General features: G+C 38.0%; 1 protein-coding gene across 1 annotated transcript in view; it reads left to right on the top strand.

Moving 5' to 3' along the window:
* The first annotated feature begins 8,842 nt into the window (after positions 1-8,842).
* Positions 8,843-13,677, top strand: part of LOC149078862 (tripartite motif-containing protein 2-like) — a 57,117-nt gene continuing 52,282 nt past the window's right edge. Inside the window, exon 1 of the mRNA XM_089241031.1 lies at positions 8,843-9,227. The gene's annotated coding sequence lies outside the window, so the exon portion shown is untranslated. The remainder of the gene's footprint in view (positions 9,228-13,677) is intronic.

Below are 13,677 nucleotides of genomic sequence, written 5' to 3'. Positions count from 1 at the left end.
ATGGAGATAATTTGGAAACAGAATGAAAATTTCGAAGAATCTTGAAACAGAATGAAAATTTTGAAGAATCTTGAAACAGAATGAAAATTTCGAAGAATCTTGAAACAGAATGAAAATTTCGAAGAATCTTGAAACAGAATGAAAATTTCGAAGAATCTTGAAACAGAATGGAGATAATTTTGAAACAGAATGGAGATAATTTTGAAACAGAATGGAGATAACTTTGAAACAGAATGAAAATTTCGAAGAATTCTGAAACAGAATGGAGAAAATAAATTCAGATTCTATCACCGAATTATACAAGAAGTAATTTCGTAATTAATGAAAATTAGTAAGAATTTCGAAATAGCACGAAAGAAATAATTTCCATAATTAACAAGAGAGAAAAAAAACCTTCATAATACTGCCTCCTGCTCGCACCCCTCCCCCCCCGCCCCCAAAAAGGGGGAAAAAAGAAAAAAAAAAAGAAGCATCATATCTTTGCGAGAGGAATTTTGAAAAAAATTTTACCGCAGAGAGAGAGAGATTAAAATCTTCAAAGGAGATATAATAATAACGGGTTTTAAAAAAACGATCACGATATATTCCTAAATGTCTCTATCGGAAATCGAAATTTGATAAGAGTAGGCGTATTTCACCTTGAATAATAATAATAATAAAGAAAAATCACGCAAATTGAGACGTTACCCGTCCGAAGGGGAGATCGATGCCTCAAGAACCACAATGCAGTAATAAATAGCGAGAGGAGAGGAAATCCAATGACGTCAACGTCTGGTGCTCGAAAAAGCACGTCCTTGATGAGCGTTGGTGGTCAACTTTCAGTTGAAAAGACCCAAAAACTATACATTATTCTTCCATTTGAAAGTTTGAATAATTAAAAATGTCTAAGCCATAAAAAAAAAGACCGCGTGTACATCTAGGTTATATAAATTATAGAACACAAAGGAATCTCTAGGGTGACTAATCATTAATATATATGTAAGCGAGTATTGCGTCATTGATAAGTCACAAACAGGGTGACTGATGTCGTATTCATTATTTCAATGCCATGTCGGGTATCTATAATTTTTTTTTTTCGTGTCGTTATCTCAAAAGATAACCTATGAATACATAAATTATTACTGAATAAATTTAAAACTTTAAAGGAAGTCGCAGCTTATATTGAAGTATGTAATATACACAGTCGAGTGAAACTGATGTGGCCGTAGGTTAAAACCCAAAATTCATTTAGAGTGAAAAATAGCTGAAATTTTTTCAAACAAGACTGCATATATATCAATGTAAAAAAACCCTTAAGAATATTTAATGTAAAGGGATAGTTTCAAAACATTAAATATATATAAAAAATATTTCAAAAATATTAATGTAAAAAATATTTTTAGAATATTAATGTAAAAAATAGTTTCAGAATAAATGAAAAAAAAAAAAATTAAACCAAAGAAAGAAAATAATGGAATTATATTGAAAATTCAGAATATTTTATTGAAGATTCAGAATCACCGCAAATCCAAAATTTATTTAAAAAATAGCTTCACAGAATTCAGAATTGTAAAAGTACAAATAGTTTCAGAATTGTAAAAGTACAAATAGCCGCTGTGGTGGTCGAGTGGTTATAGTGACGGACTCGCGATGCGAGGATCCGGGTTCGAACCCCACAGCGGTGGTCGGTTTTCTGTGGTTCCCAACTTCAAGGTGCAAATGCGAGCCGATCTCCCCGTTAAAAAGTCTCGCCTCAGAGAGCAACAGTCCTACAACGATAAATCATTCAATCATAACACTTCACTCATAGTTGGAAAAACTGGTGGCAGATGCCAGCACTACACATAACAAGCATTACAGAGAAACAAAAAACTTCACGTCAGGTTTCACTACACGTACACGCACATTCCCGCATGGGTTCCGATTCGTTGGGGGTTCCACGGAGGGAGGGGGGGGGGTGTGGGCGGGGTGCATGTGTGGTGTAGCAGTAGTAGGTAGGCCTCCAAAAAATGGCTCGGGGATCCATGATGTTCTTAAGTCAGTCACCTCGTTGGGCAATTTGCCTGTTGTGGCGTTGTATTAGTTTCAGAATTGTAAAAGTACAAATAGTTTCAGAATTGCTAATAATAGTTTAAGAATTGTTGTAAAAAAAAATGTTTTCACTTTTGATAAAGAAATAATCTCCGATTTATCGAAAATTCAGAAACATCGCATGTTCAAAATGAATGAAAAAAAATGGTTTCAGTGTCAAAATCAGAATTATTGTGAAAAACAGTATAAGTACCGATCCAGAAAGAATCTCGGAATTATCGAAAATTCAGAATTATAGCCAATCCTGATTCTTCCTGAAATTATCAGAAATATCAAGAAACCTCTCAAAATGATCAAGAATCTATTGAAAAAATTTAGAATTCTTCCAAATTCGAAATTACTAAAGTCTTCAATAATTTTGAAGGGTATTCGGTGCCACTTCATAGCTTATGTTCATTCCTCACATGACTGACAAAGTAATTTTGTGCATCCCTTAGTTTATTCGCAAATAATTGCTGTGTATTTTAATAGATACACATATTATACATGCACAAAACCAGGTGGTCACGTTTATGTGACTCATCTGTGTACTTACTATATATTATTGATAACACACTATTAATAGATTAAATGTCACGTGGACTTCCTTAATAGAGTGCATTGATGAGATAAGAGATCTCTATTATACACGGTGTTATTATTATGTTACGCTGCTGTTACACCACTGCTTTTTTTGTTACGGAAAGAATGTGCTCCTCTCCCATTTTGTAGCATCCATCCCTGTGCGGTTGTTATGGAAACTGAACGTCACTGTTTTAAGGCGGGGCCCCCCTTTCTCTCTTTTCCCCTTTAAAAGGAAAAATTGATCGATCACATGATCGAACAGTTTTGCGTGCGTTTGTTTGAAGTAATAAATGATTCCATATAAGCCATACGCAGCTGTTTTAAAGCGATGAATTGCGCACGTGATTACGCATTCACCTATTTTTACTGGATTTTATAGATGAATCAATTTTATATACACATATAAAATCGGTACATTCGATCGGTTAGGACCGGCGTTACCTAACTTGAAAGCCTGGGGGCGGAAATAATCGATGGGCCACATTTGCCGTATGAATAATTATTTGTTTTGCTTAAAAAATAATAGTAATAATATTTTTCATTCTTATTATCAGCGACACCGGCCCCCACAGTACGGCTGAATTACCCTTAGTGGAGAAGGTCCGTGACATGTGTGGGCCATACTGAGGCCCCGCGCTTAGCGAGAGGGGCTCCGTACTCGTTTTGATAGAAATGTAAAACAAAAAAAAAGAATATCAATTATGTATTTCTTGTAAGTAGTAGTAACGCAAACGTGATGCCAGCATAAACTATTAAAATTTAAAAATTAATATATTGAATTATTTGAATTTGTAGGACTGACTCTACCGTGGGGCCCACAAATTTAGAGGAGAGCGGGCACACGAGTGCAGAATTCACGGATGCGACATTTTCCATTTACCAATATTAAACAGCGCTTCTCGAACGCGAAACGTGCACGACTCTGACATTATAAATACGTTACAGCAGGGGATGCACAATCTTTGCAGTCTGTGGGCCACATATACGATACTACGACAGCTCGTGGGCCAGAAACTGATATATATATACAGGATGAATCCGACCTATTCTGCCAAACGGAAGGGGTGGGGTGATGAGTGGATCATAGAACAACCCACCAACCCTGTCCTATCTCGAACCGTTTTAGATTTATGCGTGGAGTCTGAAAAAACTCGGATTTGTGAAGTTTCTGAGATACTTACATGAAAACCAAGCACATTTTGGAAATCACAGAAAAAATCCCTGTAAGGTCACACTAATTTCATTGAAATATCTGGATTTAATTTCGAGCTACAGGCGCTGAAAGATTGGCGAAGTTCAAAATTGAATTGTCGCCAAAATTTTTAATTGCCAATTCCGCAAACACCCTTCTAGCTACACATCCACAGACATATTTTCCAAAAAAAACTTTTTCATTCCACCAGCTTTCGAAAGAGCCAAGAATAAACTAAATTGGCCACCTAGTTCAGGAGAAATTTAGTCGTTTGTTTGCAATACGTCACTGAAATCTGCGTTCGTCGAAGTAATTTTAGTGAGTTTTGGCGACAATTCGATTTTTCATTTCACCGATCTCTCAGCGCTTGTAGCTTACCATCAAATATGGTATCGTGTAGATAGAGTAGTTAAACTTTATAGGTTTTTTTTGGAAAATCAAATTGTCGCCAAAATCTGTAACCACCAATTCAGAATTTTCGTCGAATATCTACTTCGACAAACGCTGATATCAGTGATGCATATATATATTGCAAACAAAAGACTAAATTTCTCCTTGACCAGAGAATCGATATGGTATACTGTAAGCTATGTATTTCGGAAGCTGGTGGAATAGACAAGTTTTTGGCACATTTGACCGATTGTAGCTAGAAGAATGTTCTCGGAATTGGCGATTAAAAATGTTGGCGACAATTCGATTTTGAACTTTGCTAACCTTCAGGAAAATTAAAGCTCGCCACTGAAATCAGATATTTCGATGAAATCAGTGTCACCTCTTATAGCATATTTTCTGTTCATTCCAAATGTGTGCTTAGTTTGCGTATATCTATACGATATACACAAACTCGATCTTTCTAAAACAAATTATGGTTTTTTCAGACTTGACGCATTATTTTTCCATAATCAATTATCCACCATAACTCGAAAACGGTTGAGATAGGACAGGGTTGGTAGGGTATTTCATGATGCACTTTGGCTCGTCTATCATTCCCTTTCGTTTGGCAGAATAGATCGGATTCTCCCTGCAGGTAGTCTATAAACTGATATAGGATAGGTGATCCCGAAGTGGGCAATATCGTTCCCCTGGGGGAAACGTTACGGTGGTGATGATATTTAAGGATATAATAGGGTCCTATAAGATATCTCAAGGAGGGCGATGATAAAAAAAACATTCTGAGCAGCAAAGGTGGCGAACGAAATTTTTTTTGGGAAATTGTGATGTAGGGCATGTTCCAAAATTTCTTTGTTCCCAAACTGTCTGTTCCACCGTTCCCTCCTTCTGAATCTTTTTTCCCTGATCGCCCCAACGCAAGTCAGCGCATAGGATCCTATGTTATACCGCTACTGCTACTCAACTGAACATGTACCTCGTACACATTCCTCTTCGGAATTTCTAACGAATCAGCACGTGCCGGAATGTGTGTTCTGAGTGTATGTGTGGCCCTAACGTATTTATGTTGTCGAGTTACGTTTGTTTCGCGTTCATGCTGCCATCTGGCTTCCATTTTCTGAAGTAAAGATGAAAATGCTTGAATTTTCCTGTGTTACTAGTAATTTCTACATCCTCCAGACCATGCCCCCCCCCCCACATGGGGGGGGGGGGGCTGACAGAGCTCTATCCCTGGCGCCCGGGATGGTTATCATCATTTTTTTTTGCTTTTTCACGCTATAAATTAACTATAGAAGTTGCCCGTTAAAAGTCTGAGCGAGGGGCCCGCAAAAGATCCCAGCCTAGGGGGCCATGCCCCAGACCTTTCTATCGCCTCCCTCCCCCAGGGTACGATATCTCCCATTTCGGGAAACGCTGGTAAAGAACAATTTTTCAAAAAAAAAAAGCCCGTAAAATTTCCAGTACTTTTGGCCACCCCGTTTTTTTTCTCCCGAATTTTTAACAAAGCTCATTCTTAACTGAAATTTTTTGTAATTATTAGGAAGATTATCTCATAACTAATTATAGTCATATAAAATATAGTAAAACTTCTCTTTTGCTGGCAGCAACGAGATAAAATAATTCATCCGTAAAAGAAGGGTGACCGTTGATCAGGGGTTTAAAATGCATACTTTTGCTACCCGCTTCTGAAGGGGGTGACCGTTAGGAGACGGGTTTATTGTTCCCATCTCACGTTATTGTCAAAGTAAACGTTTGCTTCCTGAATTACATTTTAACCCGCTGCGACTTGAAGCAGCGTTCTATTTCCAGCCGTTGCTGATTTTTCAGTTATAAATGGCGATATTTGGCGATGTCCTTTATTTCCCCCCCCCCCCTAATTTTGACGAAGAAATAGGATTAGTTATCGCGCTGTGCGGCGCATTTAGATAGTTTTCTTCACCTTCCGCAGGGCCGGAGATTGTGGACATTGGGGCAACACATACACACACCGGCCTGCACCAATTCGTCAGAAATTCCTCGCAGCTTACGATGCTGCATGTGTGGTAGAGTCCCAGTGCGGGAGACATAAAGCACATGGTTATATTAGATTATATATAAGCGAGGACTAAAATTAATGACTAAAATTATTAGTTAGAAATTTTTTTACCTTAATTCGATTGGGAAAGTCACGCGAACATTGTGTTAAATCGCCATTAAGGTACTTTCGATGATAATACGTTCTTTTTCTCCACCCTAAAAGAACTTATAATGAATGACGGATCGTTTTGCTTGGATAACTCGTCTTTAACGGGATCAGTCGACTGTATCTAGCTTGACGCAGTAAACTACTAAAATGCTGTATAGTCAGTCACGGTTATCATTTCCTCTAGAGACCTTGACCAAATCAGTCATGTTTGTGTCAAATCTCAAATGAGCTGGAAAATCCTAACGAGACATGCTCGAGAAATATTTCCTCTCTTTTGGCAACAAATTTCTGATAAGCGAATATGAATAAAGTATTTACTTTATGGGTTTTTTTCTAGAGTGAGCCTAGGTTTTCCGTAATGGACACATTTCGGAACAAATATTTATAAGAGGAAAAAACTTATCATTTTTTAAGACGGAAAAATCTATAAAATGATGTGTGATTGAAGCCATATTTATGATATACGAATGCAAACAGGGCAGAAACTACATACTTCAGGGCCACTCTGGCCATACGCGGTGCCCGGTGAGAAAATAATAGCGGGGACCAGACGCGTCTTAATAATTTCGGCCCCCCCCAGCCCCGATTTCATACATTCTGTAGGAGTGGGGCGGCGGCATCAGATAATTCATACATTATTGCAAAATATACAGGAATGATAAAAAAATTCATGCAGAAATATAGATACGATTAAATGTAAATAAACAATAGTAATAATAATAATAAAAGTTTTGAATTGAAGAAAATTTGAAATTGAAAGAAATAATTCCAAAACCAATCAAAATTAGGAACTAATGAAAGGAATTGTTTGAGAACTAATGAAAAGTCGGAATCAACAAATTGAAAATAAGAAAATAATTGAAAAAGATATAACTCCAGTACTCACGAAAATTCGGAATAAATGAACGAAATAATTCCATAATTGATGAAAATTAAGAATTTTAAAATATTTACAGAATTGATGTAAACTCTGAGAGAAGTTATGAAAGAAATTATTATTACCGTAAGTGCGGGCCTCGGTGCAACCACACCTGTCACACACCCCTAAGGGAGGCTCCGAGATACAGTCGAATCGCGTTTTAACGAATACCGTTACAGCGAAAGTCTCGTTTTAAAGCGAACACCTTTTCCAATCCCCCACTAAGTTTATATAGAAACAATGCCAAAATATGGAATTCCTTTACAACGAAATTTCGTTGTAGCGAAGTGATTTCTCCGGTTTCTTGGAGTTCATTATAACGGGATTCGACTGTACTTCGTAATCCAGGCAAAGAACTAAATGCATAACAACGCTAACAGAAATTTAAGAATTGCCATTGAATTTCCAAATTGCTTTCAAATCCCAAAAGAATTTTAAGGACATAATGATATACGTACATCGTTCCAGGTCTGGGCTCTTGTATTTGGCGACACCGTGGCCATCTACAATATCAGTCTCTTAACAGGGTCCTGTCCAAGATATCGAAGGAAATCAGTTTCGTGAAGAAAAAAAAGAAGTTTATCGATGATTTCTGAAAATCAATGCATGGACCTCGCTTGAAGTTCTGGCTGGGAGTTCCATTCAAAAATTTACCTGGTGGGGGGGGGGGGTGCATTTGTTAATAAGGAGTAAGACCTATTCCTCCTGGAACATTCTGATATAAGACCACCGATATTTTGCGGTCTAGAATTTTCGCAAATGATAATGGTTCCGCAAACTTTTTACGGTCTAGTGCGACTGCAACCTTCGAACCAGAGAACGATACCACTAATATATTGCGGCCTGTTGCGACTGCAACCTTCGAACCTGATATAAGACAGCTAATATTTTTCCTCTTTTGCACCTGATAACCGTACCGCTAATATTTTGTAGCCTATTGCGGCTGAAATTTCGCGCTTGCTAACGGTACCACTAATATTAATATAATAATTGGTGATGTTTTGGTTGGCTGTTGCCGCTGCAACCTTCGCAGCTGATAACAGTACCCCTAGTATTATGCGGCTTATTTTGCGATTGCATTCTTCGCCTCGATAACTGCACCACCAATATTTCGCGGCCTGTTGCGGCTGCAACCTTCACACCAAATATCGGGACCACTAATATTTTGCAGCTGCAACCTTCGCATCACACAAAATTCCGGCCCCGAATATCAATCATAGAAATTCCAGAGTTATCATTAAATTTTTACAAAATACGGAGAATTTCCTGAATATTACTGATTGTCATCGAAAATTAGACAAATAACACTTGAAATTATAGCCTTGTGTTTATAATCGGATTAGAAAACAACCGCTTCTTCAATAAAAATAATACACAAAACGATACAAAGAGAGAAATCGTTTTTGTTTGTTGTGGGAACATCAACACCTGACGCGAACGAGAGAGAACGCCAATTCCGCATAAAAGATCGCCAAATTTGGCGTGACGCGTTCTATTTACGGTAGCCAAAGACTGGGAGAGGACAGAACGGAAATTTCATGGGCGTTGGACTAGTCCGGTCGAGATATTGTGCTTGTGCTATATCAAAACACCACCGCATAGACACCACTGGCTGGCGGGAATCTCTCTCTCTCTCTCTCCGTATATGTAAAAGATAATATACTCCTCTCCATTCCTCTTTAATTTCTTCCCCTATATAATATCTTGAATAAACCATGGTTGGATGGATCTCCACCATCCATTGAGTTGGGTGGCAAATGAATAGAAGTAGATTGTGAGGTTATCGTACAGGGGTGGGATATCTCTCGAGGGGCAATCTATATCATTATGTGAGTCATGGCATCAGTCCCCTTCATTATTGTATTCAGACCTGCCTAAGAGAAAAGCTTCGTCTATCCAATTGGAAGGTAAGTTTGTATCCATGTCCATTTTATTCATGAATGCTAATTTGTCATACATAAATAAGATTTATATGACACATTTGGTAAATTCTCTTTATATATAATTCGTATTATTTCAATATTTAATAACAGTCAATCCTCTGTTTATGGGACACTCTGTAAGGGACACCTTTAAGGAACAAGAAGTCTGGCGCCATGAGTATCCCTTATTGAGAAATTCTCTGATATGGCCTTTACCGGTTGCGGGTTTCCATAATCTCCCACAAACAGAGATTCAATATAATGGTAACCGATACCATAACTTTCGTCCCCAGAGCGGCCACAAACTGTGGGAATTCCCATAGAATAATGTTTCTCTTCATATCCACATGACCCACAACTCATGTTATATCACTTGGTGTTAGAGCAATGGGCAAAATTTGCCTAGGCTTTTCCCTTACGGGACACCAAATGATGATGATGATGATGATCCCTTATTGAGAAGTTACATTGTACTCCCTCAGTTCAGTGATTTATCAGAGATTTGTTTTTCGCAGTAATTATGAGTGACTTGTCAGGGCCGTTTTGATGAGTTCGAAGTAGTCCCTGGTTCTAAAAAAAAATTTTAAGGGCTTCGTTTGAGGAAAGAGGAAGTGGAGTATTATATAGTCACTATCCAAAAAAAATAGGCATGTTTTCTTATATAGATGTCGCATGTTGAGGACATCTGCACAAAAATATGCTCACATTTAAACAAAAATTAATGAAAAGTCAAGATAATTTTTTTTTTTCAGAATTGATCGAAATTTATAATTCAATGAAAGAAATAATTTCAAAATTTATTAAGGAAACAATTTCAGAGTTTATGAAAGAAAAATTACAGAATCAATGAAAATTCGGAATTTATGAAAATCTTTATAATAGAGTCAATCCCTCGTTTGATTCATGGCCCCGGAATCAGGTCACATTGGCCGAAGACTCTATCGACGACCGTATTATTGAGAAGACTGGTGGAATCTGTACAAAATTTCTAATCAGTATCATGGCAGAGCCGCCCTTAAGGGGTGTGCGGCAGATGCGGTCGCTCCCCTCCCCCTTTGCGGGGCCAGTACTCGCGGTAAGTTAGTGGAGGTTTTTTCCGGAATTATTTCTTTCATTAATTCTAGATTTTCATTGGCGCTGGAATTATTTCTTTCAATTATTTTTAATTCATCACGTCTAAATTATTCATTAGTTTCGGGATTTCTCTGCATCCCTGCACATTCTGAAATAATGGATGCGATTCTCCTCTCCCACAAAATATATAAAATCGGAGAAAAACATTTTTGGTGCTGCGAAACTTTTGAGATGCACCTGGCCCCCCCACGTTTGGTAAGGGCAGCCCTGCTATACCGTACACGGGAGTTTGGGCAGTTGTGAAGAGTCCAGTCCTGAAAAGTATTCAACAGCATTGAAACTGTATATATAGTGGACAATAAAATAATTTTTTGCACCTGGTCGCAAAATGCTAATGATGAAATAATATAATATCAAGATAAGAAATTTAACGTAATATTCTTAAACTTCCGTGGTTGATAATGTTGCATTCATATGTGTAACATGAACGAGAGAAAGAGAAAAAAAGCCCTTTTACATTTAACAGGTTTCTTTCAAAATGATTTCCCAGTTCCCGAATCAGTCATTTTGTAGCCCTCTCTAAACGTGGCTCCCACAAGGAGGAATGCTCTATGACAGAGGTCTTCAACCTTTTTCTAGTCGCGAGCACTACTTGTAACCGAAAGGAAGAGCACCCTTACGGCAAGTTAGACATGCTAATAAGGCGTGGAATCAGGATTATTTCAATCCATCGATGCAATTTGTACAAGGTGTTACTTGCTCGCGAGCATAAAATCGGACACGAGCATAGAGCACTCTGTGTGCTTCAGAGAGTACCGCGGTGCTGGCGAGCAACGGGTTGCAGATGTCTGCTCTATGACAAGGGCTCTATGAGACGTAATACAGAATCAAAATATATTGTATCTTCGACGTTAACTGCTCATAAAAACCCTAGTTTAAAATTCTGTCAATTTGTAACTATGCCATATGGAAGATATGAATTACGCTTTATTTACAAACACATTACATGTCAGAAACTTTTAGCGCTCGCCACTTTCTCGCCCTTTCCCGTCAGGAGATTTAGTAAATTTATAGTGAAAAATAATTAAAATATGTCGGTTATGTGTGTGTGTGTGGGGGGGGGGGTGTCTTTGAATAGAGACCCGGTGTTGATCGGCTTCACTTGTGGGGGCGACGGCGCGCATACAAGCGTTGTTGACATTCGCAAAATGCGGATTCCTTGGTCTTGCTCTGACCGTATAAGTTTCATTTTTGATAAGAATATTAAAGGATACATTTATTAAATTTTTGATAAGCTCCTATTAACCAATCCTGCTGCTTGTGTGATTCTACTTATTGACAATCAGGGTCTCTCAAACTTATTTTCAGACCCCCCCCCCCTTTACGTTTTTTTTTAACAGCCCATTATTATATCATTCTATGTTGTTCCCGCAGCTTCTATCGCCCCTCAGCCTATTCCAACGTTCCGCGCAGGGAGTGACATCCCCCACTGTGTTAAAACTTTGCTTCCAATGAACATCTTGACTATTTTTTATTGCCCATTTACAGACAAAGAGGGGGAGTAGGTGTGTGTGTGTTATTCGAGCCGAGAGATAATTATAGATTAACGTATCCTCCAGGGACAGAAAAATCGATGTCCAGTTCAATGAGATATCAAGATATTTTTAGCAGGTCAATTGCGGCCAATGTCGAATCAAGTGCACTGTTCGAGTTCGTTTTTGTACTTGATTTCTGTTGTTTGATACTTGATTCTGTTTTGTACTTGACGATTGTCAAATATTCATCCCATCAGTGCTGCGATTCATTTTGGCGGTACAATTAAATTAAATGTAGTAATAAGGTGAGTAATAAGGGTAATAATGTAGAATATAAGGCGTGTGATTTCCAACGAGAAGTAGCACACACTTATTTTAGGATCCGCGGAAGTGCCTCTAGTTCCGAAAGGATTGCTGTTAACGAACACGTTTAGGAATCCTAGTTTATTTCCTACCTAGAGCGTTGTTTTTTTGTACGAACCCAAAATGATCATATAGGCCTACAGTGGAATTTGGTTGATTCGAACGCGGTTAATTCGAACTTAGGATAATTCGAACTTTCACAAACTCGTCTTGAGCTTTATATCTAATTTAATGTTAGAATTTCTTGTCTAATTCGAATTCTGTGGTTCCCAACTTCAAGGCGCGAATACGAGCCGATCTCCCCGTCAAAAAGTCTCGCCACAGACAGCAACAGGCCTACAATGTTACAAATATTCAATCATTACACTTCACTCACAATTTGAAGTATAGATGGCAGCACTGAAATACCATACACAACACTAGCTACACACTCAGACTGTTAGGTGTACACACTCACTTTGTTCCAGACTCTGCCCCGAAGCTGGGCTGGAAGAGATCTCGGCAACGGGATAAGTCCGGTGGCGGAGACCCTGGCGTTCATTCATGTCTAATTCGAATATTTTGGATAATTTGAAGGTGGAGAGGGAAAAAAAAAAAGAATCAAAAATGTAGGTATAGTTGGGAAAAATCCACAAGCAAGTCTCAGACTTGCTTCTTTTCACAAATATGTTCAGTTTTCATTATCCAGGACTATTGGCTGCTGACATATTTGTTAAGCAGTTGATCTTTGCAGAAAAGGCGAAAAAATTCTGAATTTAGGAGCAATATGGGTGGTTTTTCAGCTTAACTTCTGGCTCGAACAGCCATTCGAACAGCCTAACATTCTGTCCGCTGAGCAACGTTTAAAGAATTGTCTGGCCAGTCCTACGGATAACTCCAGGCTTTATGACAACTTGCAATAAGAAACGAGCTCTTTTTCCTTTGAAAACGATACCCTCTCTGTATGTCAAAATTTAGTTTACGTCAGAATTTAATTACTCGCGTTGTGGATTTATTGTTTAGTAACTCATTTTAAAAGAAAAATTACTGGTTTTGATGATCGGAAACCTGCAAAACCCCATGATCGTAAAAGGATTATCCGTGCTGAATTAATCAACCAAAATTGTTTTGATGATCAGTGAGCAATTTCAGAAACGACTGACCGTATAGAAAGAATTCAAAATTTTAATTTGTAATATTTTAGTTTTTTTCCCCGATAATTTAATGCCTATTTTAACATTGTTCAGCCGGAATGTATGGAAATTGCGTACCACTTAATATGAATTGCGTTGTTCAACCTCTGAAAACAGATTCCTCTAATACCATACAAATGATTAGCAAAATTTTTTTGAAACAGTTTCGTAACGTAACTGATGATCAGTAACAGCTTCTGTGAATCAGGCTTATGAGCATGGTAAAGAAACTTCACAGTGATGCCGATTCCAGAACGGTGAAATAATGTAGCAACCATGATAAATTGTATC

This window comes from Pholcus phalangioides, unplaced genomic scaffold, assembly GCF_987345545.1.
Source record: "Pholcus phalangioides strain wild (caught in Gottingen) unplaced genomic scaffold, Ppha-v1.0 ptg000013l_1, whole genome shotgun sequence".
Lineage (NCBI taxonomy): Eukaryota > Metazoa > Arthropoda > Arachnida > Araneae > Pholcidae > Pholcus > Pholcus phalangioides.
This window is presented reverse-complemented; position numbering and strand designations above follow the sequence as displayed.